At 36.1% G+C, this 13,196-nt stretch overlaps 1 protein-coding gene across 7 annotated transcripts in view; it reads left to right on the forward strand.

The window, feature by feature from the left end:
* The window catches only part of SHLD2 (shieldin complex subunit 2), a 29,958-nt gene that overhangs the window by 5,092 nt on the left and 11,670 nt on the right, over positions 1-13,196 (forward strand). The window contains exons 1-2 of one of the 7 annotated variants that reach the window (XM_069019176.1): positions 468-641; positions 1,597-1,693. The exons of 5 other annotated variants lie outside the window; for them this stretch is intronic. The gene's annotated coding sequence lies outside the window, so the exon portion shown is untranslated. Of the gene's footprint in view, positions 1-467; positions 642-1,596; positions 1,694-10,029; positions 10,096-13,196 lie in introns of those variants that run through there. One more of the 7 variants, XM_069019175.1, reaches the window with a different exon arrangement.

Below are 13,196 nucleotides of genomic sequence, written 5' to 3' on the forward strand. Positions count from 1 at the left end.
CTCAATAAGTGGTTCAGAGCAGTTTTCTGAGCTTTTAACTTGTTTAGAATTCTGCTGCAGAAATCAAAATATTGAATAAATTCTGGTAGCTACCTCATGAGTAAATATACTTAATTGCCATGAAAAGTGGTGGTACTTACGTTTATTAGCTTTAAAGACCTTCTGTCTCCATCTGTTTATATAGTTGCTGTGCATGATGACTGATGTTGCCAGCTGGTTGCTTCAGCTCTGTGACAGAGCAGATATAAAAAGCTCTTCATGTATACAGGAGCTGATGCCCTCATCTCTTGGTCAGGCAGTCTATAGATAGATAGTCTATAGAATTCTCAGTGCCATGTTTCAGTACTGTTACTATCAATATATTGCTAATGAGTATTGCCAGATAATCTAACTGATAAATATTAAATATGCTTTTTAATAACACTTACAGGAAGAAGTGTAATGCCACTTCTGGTTATCAGATGGATAGGACAAAAAGTAACTCCCTCTGGAGCCTGCAGGTCTGACCCAAAGCTTTCTGAAGTCAGTAACAAATTAATCTGCAGTGACCTATCCCTCAACGTGGCCCTTCATGATAGAGGCTTTTGTGGGTCAGTGTGAAGGCTTCTCCTTTCTCAGTTCCTGTATCAGTGAGAATTTGTGTAAGTAGCTGGTTTGTGTCATAATCTTTAGCTTTTGATTGGTATTTCCTAATTTCTAATTTAAAAGACAAAAGAGGGCCTGATGTAGTTACCCAATCCTGAAATATTTGGGATTCTCATCTCTCTGTTAAATGTGTTTGAAATTAGCTGATGAAAAAGCTAGTTGGAAAAGCTGACAGATATACAGGCATAAAAACTTCCACAGATGCCCTGTGAGCATGCCACCTTTGTTCTCTTAAATAAGGTTAGGAAGGAAAGAACGTACTTCTGTCAGTTTATTTCATGGAAATTATGTTTAGAAAATTGCTGTCTATTTCAGTGAGCATAGCAAATAACAGATAGTAGAAAGTGATTTGCCAGGAGTGAAATAAGAATTGTTTGAAAGTAACATTTACAATTGAAATGGATCGTTTTTGCAACTCTTGGTGTCCTTGGCTGTCTGGCTGAAAATTATACCCAAGAACTTTCCAGCCTGGAATCACAGCATCAGAGGCTGCAAACCGGTTTTTTCTTGGTTTAATACTCAATTGACAATCAGAAGTTGTTGACATAAACGTATTTTGTATTGTTTAAATAACAAACATTTAAGCTCTTATGAACTAGAGAATACTAGTCTCCTGTAGTGCTTTTGTTTGCCTTTCTATTAGCAAAACCAACTTTCACCTCTTTCACTTTGGAAGAGTGCTTATGGAAACCAAAATTGTTAAAATATGTTTGAATGTTTAAATCTTCTGTGAAATATGTTGGTGGGTGAAGCCCCAATACAAAGCATTAAGAATTGCCATTCAAGTTTGTTGGTACAATTGAAATTGGTGTTGTTTATCAGAAAAGTCCAGGGGTACATTGGGTGGTATTTTTCAACACATTATGGATTTCCTGGGGGGAAAAAAAAATTGCTGGTTATGCTGGATGTAAAGATGTATATGTGATATCTTTTCTTGGTCATCTTTCACAGACCTCAAGATTGTTCATGGTGCCCTCTGGATGTAGAGATCCAGCACAAAATCACTGTTGTATAGCTCATGCAGAGGAATCTCAGAATGTGACAATAGGTCAGAAAAAGAAATGTTTTCTGTTTTAATTAAATTGTCCCTTCTTGAACACACTTGAACAATTTTTGAAAACACTGTGTCAAGTTCTTCGTGATTATTATTTATTGTCTAATCTTATCAATGTTGGCAAGATGCCATCTAACTTACCTGTTCTACTTCATCTCTTCTGTTTTTTTCCCTTGAAAGCCAGTATGTTGAAGGTTAGCTTATTTTGAAGTACTGGTAAGGTAGGGTCTCTGCATATCATTAGTGAGAGATTTTCTGGTTTCAGAAGGACAAGTATATTGTGGCCTTCTGCCTAACTGAGTTAAAATCACCATGGAATTTGTAAAAGCTTTTCCTGGTTTCTTTTGTCTTACTAGTTTTCAGATAAGCCTGGTGTTTTTCTTTGGTTTAGTAAAGGAACACTAAATGGCAATCTACATAATGTATGCTCTTAGATTGCTCTGTTATCATTAGAGATCAGCTTTCTTGATCAGAGGATGCTATGTGTTCACATGAGGTTTTAGGGCTACATTATCATTGTGGCATTTACATCAATGTAACATTGGGCTACATAAGCAGAAATTGAGCTTCTTCCCCATGTGACCAAAAACCTCATGAAAGTAATAGATGAATAGGTGAAGGATGAAATTAGAAGCCACTCTCCTTCACTGTTCTGTTCTCCCTATTTACTTTACTCCTCACCTACACTGAACCCATGCTTGTAGTGCAAGTCCATTAATGTATTCAGTTTTAGGTGTAATTTATTCTTGTTTATTAGATGACTAATTCAGTGAAGGTTATTTAAGTTAAAGAAATTAATGGGCCTGCTAACTAAAAGAAAAAAAAGTCTGTTATTTGACGGAACACTCATCTTTTGTCTCCCTGAGTGAATTGTAAAGTCACAACAGAATATAGGGCACTGTCTCAGGACTTAAAGTAATTCTTAACGTTTTGAAAACTAAGGCTTGATTGTGTGGCTGTATTCTGCACAATATAAGGTAAGAGAGAACCTCCTTCAAACAGTGTATGAGGTTCAGGAACTAAACAAACAAAAAAGAAATAGTCACATCAGATGCCCTGTGTTAATCCTGACTTTGAATCATTTGATTATTTTGTGCTTGTAAACCAGCACCTGAGACCTCAAGTAAGGAATAAAAGCGGAGGAGGACAATAAATCTTATATTGCAGGAAGAGAGAATTGTAGATATAGAAATGATATAACCAGGGATGATGACTGTTAAAGCTGAGGTGAAAAGGGTAGATTTGTATCCTATCAAAAAGCTGAAGGATTATGCACCAGGAAATGGCAGTGGAATGTTTAAGGTATGAGTATGTAAGATTCACTCAGTGAATTCTACACTTGGTTCAATTTACTGTGCAAGCAAAAGTAAGTTACTTAACCTTTCATTGCCTCAGTTCCCGTGAAAAAAACATGATAATTTATTCCCAGCTTCTTAAAAATATGAGGAGGACAAATACATTAAGTATTGTTTGGAACTGAGCTAGTTATACAAACTTGTAAGGTCCTCACATCTGAATGAATATAGGCCAGAAATTACAGAGCATGGGCAGTATTTATTCTTAAGGAGAAACTCCTGGAATCTGCTTTTCTAATAAACTGATACAGTTTTTCTTCCTATCAGACTTGATTTTCTTCAAGAAATATAGGAAGTCTTAGATTATTTTCCAAAGTAATCAGTAAAATACTTCTTGTCTTGAATGTTTATCCTTTTTCAGAGCATATTCAATTTACTCATTCCTAGGAACAAAAACAGCGAGGTCTAATGGAGCTGCAGTTCATTAATTTTGTGTTGAAGATGATGAAAAATTGAAGTTATGTAGGCTTTTGCAGGTTCTGTTGGATTAAAAGAATCCATAGAAATTAGTGATAGAGGAATGAGCAGAAGTTCTCTTGGAATAACAAATACTATCCGTAGCTTCATGCGTAAGCTACTTTAACGGGTCAGTTCAGATAAAAGGAATGGTTGTCAAATACATTACAGACATGTTTTGCCAGCAGATTTTATTTCAGTTATTTTCATGCTGTATACTTAATATGTCTGAAGTCAGTCTTTCAGCAAGTCTTCATCCAACAAATTGGATGATGGCAGATGAAGAGTAGGTAATATAATTTGACCTGTGGCTATATTTGGTTATAAAAATTTCTGAAATGCCAAGTAAGGTGGAATTAGTCAACAAACAAAGAAAATAAATACTGGGGTTGGCATGAGTTCTTTGGGAATATGCCAGTGTAGATACGATTGTGCTTTTTTGCTGAGAATGTCAGATCAACTTGTTTAAAGCAGTGAAGTTTCTTGAACTTAGACTTGTTTGGTTTTTTCTGTTTTCCGACCCTAGATCATAAAAGAGCATAAAATTGAGATGAGATGGAGGAAGGTGGCTTTATTAGCTCTGTAACTGCATGGATTCTAATGGACCTGTTGGGAATACAGACTTTGCAGTTGAGCTGTTCCCCGGCCTTCCTGTGTCCAGCAGTGGAACCCCAGCAGGCAGAGCTCTTTTCTGGCATGAGGCCTTCATTCCTACAGTAAGCTCAGTCCAGATCAAACCCCTCATTGTATCAATGCTTGTAAAACAGTCCTAATCCTAAAGATCAGTGGCAAGCCTTCTGCCAGTAGTTCTGCTCTTGACATCTAATTCTCGAGCTGAGAAGTCAGTATTTAAATTTTAGAATAATGGCACAGGACTCTAAGTACTCTAAGTACCATGAGTACTGTTAGTGTGAAGCATGGTGACAAATTTCTGTTGTGGAGCCTGGAACTAGACTGGAAATCCAATGTAATGTGGAAAAGCCTAGATAACTTTTATATTGGAACAGCTTCAGTCCCCACTAAACTGTATTTTGATTTATATAAGATGAGCTATTGAGAATTTGGAAGAATAGGGTTTGACCTATTTGGTTAAAGTTTCCCCACATCTTTCTAAGATACTGATGTTGGCTGCAAGAGTGAAATTTTCTTTTTTGAAAGGTAAATGTGATTCAAGACATTTTTAAGGGGCTTTCTTTTTTTTTTTTTTTTTTTTTAATATTTATAGTCTTAAGAAGCTGGGCTCTGTTTGGAAAGGAAAAACCTTGCATAACACCACCATTCTATCCAGCAGTACAGTGTAAGTGGCCTTGCAGTGCTCAGCAGTGGAGAATATCCTGATGGACAGCTTCCTTCTCCATGTTTACATGCTCCAAGGAAAGCTGAGGTGCCCAATAAACAGCATGTCCCTTCAGGGCTACCTGGAGAAGGGAGCTGCATAAAATAGCTTCCAGGATCAGAACTTTATACTTTAAACTTACCTGGATATAAAATGTAAGTGCTTGTTTTTTAAACACTGTGTTTCCCAAGTTAAAGGGATAAGCGTAGGTAAAGGGACTTGACAGCTGGTTCCCATTTGGGATTAGAATCTTAACTTGCTTGAGAGCTGGTAAAGTAAAACTTACTTGTTTGCCATATTGAGAAAGAAGCATCAAGTAACATCATAATGTATGAAGGAATTAAAAACTACACAGTATGACTGCACAGTTCTTAATTCTTATGATGTTACATCTTCCCTCTTCTATATTTGCCTTTTTTAATGAGGAATGCAATTTAGGTGGACACTGTTTTGGATGTTTTTCTTTTCACCTTCATCAAATCAAATTCTTGCACTTGCTCATTTTGTGAAACTTTCCATCCATGCCCATCATTTACTAATTTTTCCTCACTGTGATCAGACTGTTCCGTTTTCTGCTTAGTTTTTCTGCTGGCAGCTGAAGTTCGTAATATATTGTTTAATATATTGTAATGTTGTACAGGTTTCTGTTGAGAAAAACACATTAATATTTTGATTCTCACTTGTCTCTGAATACCTTACTATCTATGTTTTGGAAAAGATGCCTTCAATTATTTTTAAGTTTAATTTCCATCATATAAACTAAATCTCCATTTGTTGCTATTTAGATTTGTGCTGACAAATATGATGTCTTAGCAGTTTAGTTTTACATCTTTTATTTATCTCAAGCTTTTCTTCTGCTCCAGTGTTTCATAATGGTTAGCATGAAATGTTGCCATACCTCCCTTGAGGTCTATTATGAGCACATGGCTCCTGAACTGCCATTCATTCAGATGGTATGTTAGTTTTGCCTGCAAAATCAAGTTTTTCTATATATCTGTAATGTTAACATAGGTATAACTCCTGCAAAGCAATGTCAGGTAACTCAGAACTTGAGCCTAGACAGAACAAACTGTACTGCTTTTTTAATTCCTTTCTCTCTGGTCTGTTGTAAAGGTTACTAATCTCTGGAGAAAGATAATGGATCACATGTTTGGTGAATAGATTTTTGGGTTTTCTGCTTTATCTGCTAATTTTAAAATCTTTTAAAGTAAGCTCATATAAGCAGATTTTAATGTGAAATTTATGGGAAGGGCAAAACCAATATGTATTTACTCATTTCCTGTCATATGCTTAATACTGCAGTAGCTGATTATTTATATTCCATGTGCTTCCTTGCACAAGCAAGTTAAATCTGGAGTTACTCAAATCATTAGCTGGATACATAGAGTACTTTGATATGGAATGGATAGCAAGTTCCCTGTGTTTCTTCACCTCTAATGTTCCTCTTCCATGTTTTTACAAAATGTAGAATTCAGGTGCATGTGCACTTGAAGTACCACGAGTCACACAGAGCAGTAATTGTCTTTCTGTAAAGGATGTCACTTGACATGGAATAAGGGCAGGTTACAAAACACACTCTTCAGAGCTACTTTAATTTGTGTGTTGGGGCATTAAACAGAACTCTCATTAAAAAGGTAGGTTTCTAACATTGGCACTGCCACTTCTGTTCTATGTGAAAACTTCCTGCTAGTGTTTTCTAAAATATTTTTTGAAGGTTATTGTGATTTTAGCTTTGTACAGCAGCTCAGCTGGTTTTCTGGATAAAAAATATGCTAATATGTTAGTAGCCAATATTTGCCTTGTGTACAGCAGTCCTATTGTTTCTATTCTAGTGAAAATCAAGTATAGAACTTGCAACATTTGGTAGACACAGAAAAAATTGCATTTGCAAACAGGATTACAGTTCCAGTACACAAGGTGTTAAACTATGAGGTGACCATTTCTTTAATCTCTACTCTTTCTGCATTATATTGCAGAAAGAAGCAATTTATAGTTCTACTTCCGATTGGAGCAGCTTCTGCATGAAGACAAATGAATAAATAGATAAATCTCTTTAGTTTCCATCCTTAATTCTTCATACTTCAGGAGCTTTGAAAGTTACATGGGCAGGACTATGTAGTATTGCAAGTAATAAAAACATTTGTAAAAGTTACTGAATTAAAGGCAGCTTAATGGAGGTATACAGCAATCATAGCACAGTACAGATAATAACTGAGGTATTGCCTCTAACAAAAACCGTGAAGAAAATGATGTGCTTTGAGTGAGAACAAAGGTACAAGAAGGTTTTTATCAATGGTTATGCTGCTGTGCCCTGCTGCTACACACTACGACTTGGAACAGTAGAGGGAGACCCAGGATGACTTATTACATCATACCTTGAGTTTTTTGATTTTGCTTGAGGTGTTTTCAGACAGCTGAATTACCATGGAAAAGGGTACGGGCCAAGTCAGTGTTTCTGGCACTTAGTTAGTAAACTTCATTCACACTTTGTTCAATTGTAATGATTTCCTTTAACTTTTTCGGGCATAGTGGGATAGAAATTGTGATCTACAATTTTTTGAAGTATAATCAGTCTATTTATTTTTAATAAATAGCCAAAATGCATTTCTGCCCTAAAGTCTAAGAGGAAAGCTACCTCTTTGAAATAAGGAAATTTGCATCTAAAAGGCACCTTTGTCTCGGTCAGCTGTGTTGGTAGTTGCTCAGTATCACCTGTTCCCTGTTAAAGCTTAACCGGTTTGCTAAACTAACATCCATCTAAACCATTGAAATGTAAAGGATTATGTATTAAAAAGCTAATGCTACTTTTCTTTATGTATCATATCTTAATTTTTTCCTAGGTAAATGCCAAAAGACTTGAAAACTTTGGTTCTGTTTCCATAAGATTCACTGTAGTTCTGACTCATTTAAAATCATCTGAATTTTTTGTCTTGATTTCCTGCAGTGCCCTAGTAAATTAACAACTTTACTGCTTAGCTGGAATAGCTGTGAAAGAGTGTTTGCTTGGCTGATGTTCATGCAGCTCTGCAAAGAAGTTGGTAGGTGTGTTCCTTCTGTGGCCACAACAAGGAGCAAGTGTGGGCAGTGAACCATCTGTGATCTTTGTAATGCTGTTGACCAGTGTACAGAGGCAGTTTGGCCCAAGTCTGAAGGTTATGTTTCCTTAAGGGAGCTTTAGCTCTTAAAAAATCTTAAAGCTCTCGACTTCTAGATAGAAGAGCTTATCCTTTTCACTTACAGCTGAAGTGTATTCTTGGGGTGTGTGCAAAAGGGAAATATTAAAACAATCTTGAAAATCCTTTGCCTTTTCAAGAACTGAAATTCTAGATTTGGATATAAAAATCAGTGCTGTCATGTGGTTAACATCTCTCAAGAGTTTTGTTTAAATTACAATGCTCACATCCAAAGCAGGTGTTCGAACTTTTCTTCTGAGACACTATATCTATAGAAATGTGTAAAGGCAGCTTTCATTTTCCTGAGGTATGAAAATACTGAGGAGATCAGCTATTGATTGGATCTGATTGGCAGCTCCTTTGAACCTAACAGAAATACACTGCTGATACCACATAAAGGATGTAGCTCACACTACAGGAGCAGATAAAATGTGCACAATGTGGCTTGGGGTGGGGAGGGAGTAGGTAGGTCTGGCGCCATAGGTTCAGTCCTGACAAAAAGTACTTGCTGCCGTTTATGTTTGCAGGAAGGTTAAATGTTTGCTCTTCTGGAGGGATCCTGTATAAACAGTGATGAAGTAAATGCAGTCAGAATTGAGCTATTGGTCTAAAGGTGTCTTGTGGGGTTGTGTGCCACCTGGCTTCTTCTGGAGCTCCTTGTGTAGCTTATAGTTTTGAGCAGCCTTGGAACATGTCGTGATCTAGTGATGACTTGTGTGCTCCAGTATGACTTCTTGGAGTGAGTGACTGACTGGTTTTTTTTGGTTAACAGACAGTGAACCTGAATTGTTAATGATGCTGACAAATGAGAAATATCCCACTTGTCTTAAAGGCAAGAGGAAGTGCAGCTTCTGTTAAAGTCTATTGCTAATATAACCACTTGTGGTGGAGAGTGAAAGACATTTTCCTGGCACTAGCAGATTACTTACATGGTAATAAAATAAAGTAGATTACTTTACACAGGAAACTTAAGAATGACACCTTTTCAACACCCTGTCTCCCACAGTACGAAAACACACAGTCAGTCTTTGGCTGTTGTCCAAAACAGTGACAATATCCCGTTTTTGTCTATGAACGTGCAGTCAGCCTCCAGGTTTTTGTTGTAAAACTTCATCTTTTTTGAGTAAGGCTTTTGTAAAGATGAGAAAATAATACTGGTAGCTTTGTATTTTAAATATTTCTTACATGTGTATTTTTATCATCTGGTCCTAGCAAATCAAATCTACCAGCAGTTAATCTGATGGAAATCAGGCTATTACGATATTTCTTTGACTAGTTACCTTGCTTTCATCTTAGGTCCTGTATGGTTTTATCCACTTCTGTTTATCTGAAGGTCTCAGTCCCAACATAGATTTTCATTGGTAATGATACTTGTGGAAAATTTTCTGCAAACTAAATAGTTTTTGTAAAAAAAGCCACAATGATGCCGTTCTAATATTGTGAGGTATTTTAATATGCTGAAATATGTGGAACAATATCTTTCTTGACAGGAGGTATAATTGAGGCAGTTTAGTTGTTTAAATAGTCCTCAAAAATAAGGGTTTGGGGAATGAGTATTCTTCAACAAAACATGCATGGCACGTTTGTGTATCTTTGACCTTTTACCTTTATCTTTCTTTTCTACTCAAAAGGTCAGTGTTCTCTAGAACTTTTAACTTCTTTTGTTTGTAGCAGCCTCTGGATGCTCATATCTCCTTAATTTTATGTTTTTATGTATTGCAAAACAAAAATCAATAAATAGCATTTACTTAAGGGGCCACCTCGAAAGGCACAAAGGCAGTGAGGAAAGAATTATCAAGCTAATCACAAAAGCCTACTACCTTTACTCCAATTTTCAAACACAATGAAGACTATCTCAGTGGCTGAATTGAAAGTGTATTATCAGTGTTCAGATTGTTGCATCATTTGGTTCCAAAAAATAATGTAAAATAAAATGGCTGGTGCAACTGCTCAGTAGACGCCTTTATATAATGCAAGCTTATATTTACAGAAGAAATGTCTTCATTTCAGGTCCAGGGAAATATTTTCCTTCTAGTGCACAACTTTAGAAACCACAGGCCCTGATCCTGCAGGCAAGTAGGTACACATTAAATGTTAGCAATAGCAATGCCATTTGATTGTTTGCCTTCTTTTTGTATATTATCATTCAGTAATAGTTATGAGGAACAACTTGTCTCTTCTTACTCAGTATTTTGATTTAAGTTTTTTTACAGTGTCAGACTGTGGAACTTCTAAGAACACTGATTTCTGGTTTAAATTATTCCCCTGCTGCTGTGGGAGTATTTAGGAAGGTTTCTATTGTGGTACCTAAACCATAGGTGTTCTGCATTCTAAAAATCATCTTGTTTCTGAAAGGGCTCCAAATAAGGAAGAAAAAATGGATACCTCATGTTTTATGGCTACATATTGCTGAATACAGGTTTTATGTACTTGTAAACCAGCTGTACGTATCTTGAGGCCAGATGGTACTGTACTCCTCTGGTAATAGCCAGTGAAAAGAACTAAATACTGATTGGATTAGTATTGCTGCTATTTAACTTAAATAGTAAGTACTAACAGAAATTATTTTATGGTCAATAATAACCTAAGTACCTCATTTAGAAGTAACTTTACACTAGTTACAGATACTGCTGTAGGCAAATGAATGCTTGTGATTTTCATCAATTTTGATATCGATTAGCAGGGTTCTTGCTATACCACCAGGTGTGGTTGACAGCAGCCTCTGTGCACAGTATTCCATGTGCTAACATGGTGTTATTATGTGAGCCAAATAACCATCCTGGTGTAAAATTGCAGTTAGTTACACAGGTCAGTTATGGTCAGGACTACAGTCTTTACTTGAAACCTTGTATTAAAATTCAGATTAAAGGTATTAGGTGATTGTAACAATCACCAAACAACAGATGACAGAAATAAGACTTATCCTATCAATTTCCTCAGCTGCCCTTGTGTATGTGTATGTTCTCTCACTTCTGTGTTCCCTTGACTTCTTGTTAGGTCGCACTAGCCTTGGCTAATGCAATCCACTTAAATCTCTTTGAGCTGCCATTCACTTACACGTATAATCTTCTTTTAAGCCCACATGATATATCCCTCACTGTTACATACAGTAAGTTCACTTCAGCTACAAGTTGCTTAGCTTGATTTCTTCTGTCAGTTTTTATTTTCCATTGTGTTCCTCTTAACATGTATTTGGACCAAGCTTATTGATTTAATAGATAGGTGCTGTCACTGGTGTATTGATTCACTTGCAGTGCTAGCAGGAGTTGTTGGCAGAAAGATCATGCTTCTTTTTCTTGCACAAGTTGCAAGCAAACATGAAATGCCTTCATCACTTCATCCCAGAGTTGTTTCCATTTCTAAGTGTTTGAAACTGTTACTACACTGCTTACAGTTTCTTCAGTTCTTCAAAGTGACTGTACATCTGCAGCACCTGGCTTTTAAAAAGACCACATTGAATTTTGGAGGGAGATTTGAGCAGCATGGTGGAAGTGCCAGGAGACTTTCCTGTGATGTAATCAGAATTCTGCATCAGGAAGTTTTTCTGGTTTTCCTTTGGTTAGCAAGTGTCTTAGTAGATTTTCTACTCTACAATTACATGGGTTGAGCTGTCGAAAAAAGAAAAGCCCAACCAAACAACCCTACAGCTTGAATTGAACTGAAACTAAATACTCTGAAGATGGCTATGAATAATTCAGTTTCCTCTGTTGTAACATAGATGAATCTATTCTTTAATTTTTTATACTACGTGTAGGAGGAGTATAAAATCAACTATGTGAATAAGGGAGGGGAAAGTTCACAGTAGATGTTAAAATTTAGAATTGAAAGAATATCCCACTTTATGTATTTATTGCTTACTGGGCCAGCTTTTCAGCAGGTAAAGGACAACATAATGTCTTTTTGCATATTTTAGGGATCAAGTCATTAACTACTTATATTTACGATGTTCAGCATCAAGCTGCAGCAAATCAAAGTAGGAAGTTAAAAGAATATACTGTCTATCTCCTAAAACTTTAGTGTTTCTGGATGGGAAAGTAGGTTACACTTTTGCATTATAGTGCTATAGTCCTTTGTCTTCTGATGCATGGCTGTCTTTTATTTCTGTAGTCTTATTTGCAGCTTGAAGCTGTAGTGTGTAACAGACATAAAGAAGCTCTTAACTAGCGGTTGAATTAGTGTGGTTTACTCCTAATGTACAGGACTTAAGTAAAGACTTGATGAAACTATTTGGATGTAACTTCTCAAAACAGAGATTTAGGCACCTGGCTACCATGAATATTCAGGAATGATAGGAAGCTGAAGCTGTGTCACCCTCTTAAATTACCTTGGCATAATGCTTAATGATTATCGTGGCAAGTGAATGCTATTAGGGAGTTGTAAAATATGGAATAGAAGTAATGAGTATTTCTAGGGTATTTTAGGGGTACTTTAAGGTCATATATGTAGCATCAGAACATTTCTAGAGTAACTATGGGAAGAGGATTTTTAGAGCTGTTTTAAATTTTGTTTTGTGCATAACGAATCACTAGAGATTAACAATCTGTTAACGACAGTTCATTTTAAAAACCTTTAAATTTAGAATTCCTGTCTTACTGTTTAGATTGGAGGAAATAGACTATGTAGCATAATATATTTCTTGTAATAGGTATATTAAACTTCAGTTGCAGTGTCTTGCAAATGTGCAACTTGCTGATGTAGTTACTGTTTTTTAATAGATCATTGACCCGTCAATCAGACTCTGACCATTTCAGAGATAAAAAGCTTGGCTTTCATTGGCTATTAGGAATAGAGTACCTTTCCACAAATTAGGAAATGGTGTAATAATTAACAGGTATAATGGATATGCGCATTCAGGTTTCAGGTGTATCTCTATGAGTTTTAGATCCCGTTATCTTTGGTGTAGTTAACCCACTGTCTGCCCACAGATAAATTAAATACAGTAAAAAAATGGAATTTTTTTGTGGCAGTGGCATTTTGCTAAAATGATTGATAGATTTTTGCTCATCTTTTTAAAATCTGTAATGAATTGTTCTTTCAGACTTTTATTTAAAACAAGGTTCAGAACTTCACTAACAAACTCATTAAATGAGTAATAATTCCGTTCTAAAGCAGCAAAGCAAAGGTTCATTCAACAGTTTTGCGTACAGAGAATTTAGGTAAACTTTAATTTTTTTTTT

This window comes from Aphelocoma coerulescens, chromosome 6 (genome assembly GCF_041296385.1).
Source record: "Aphelocoma coerulescens isolate FSJ_1873_10779 chromosome 6, UR_Acoe_1.0, whole genome shotgun sequence".
Taxonomy (NCBI): Eukaryota; Metazoa; Chordata; class Aves; order Passeriformes; family Corvidae; genus Aphelocoma; species Aphelocoma coerulescens.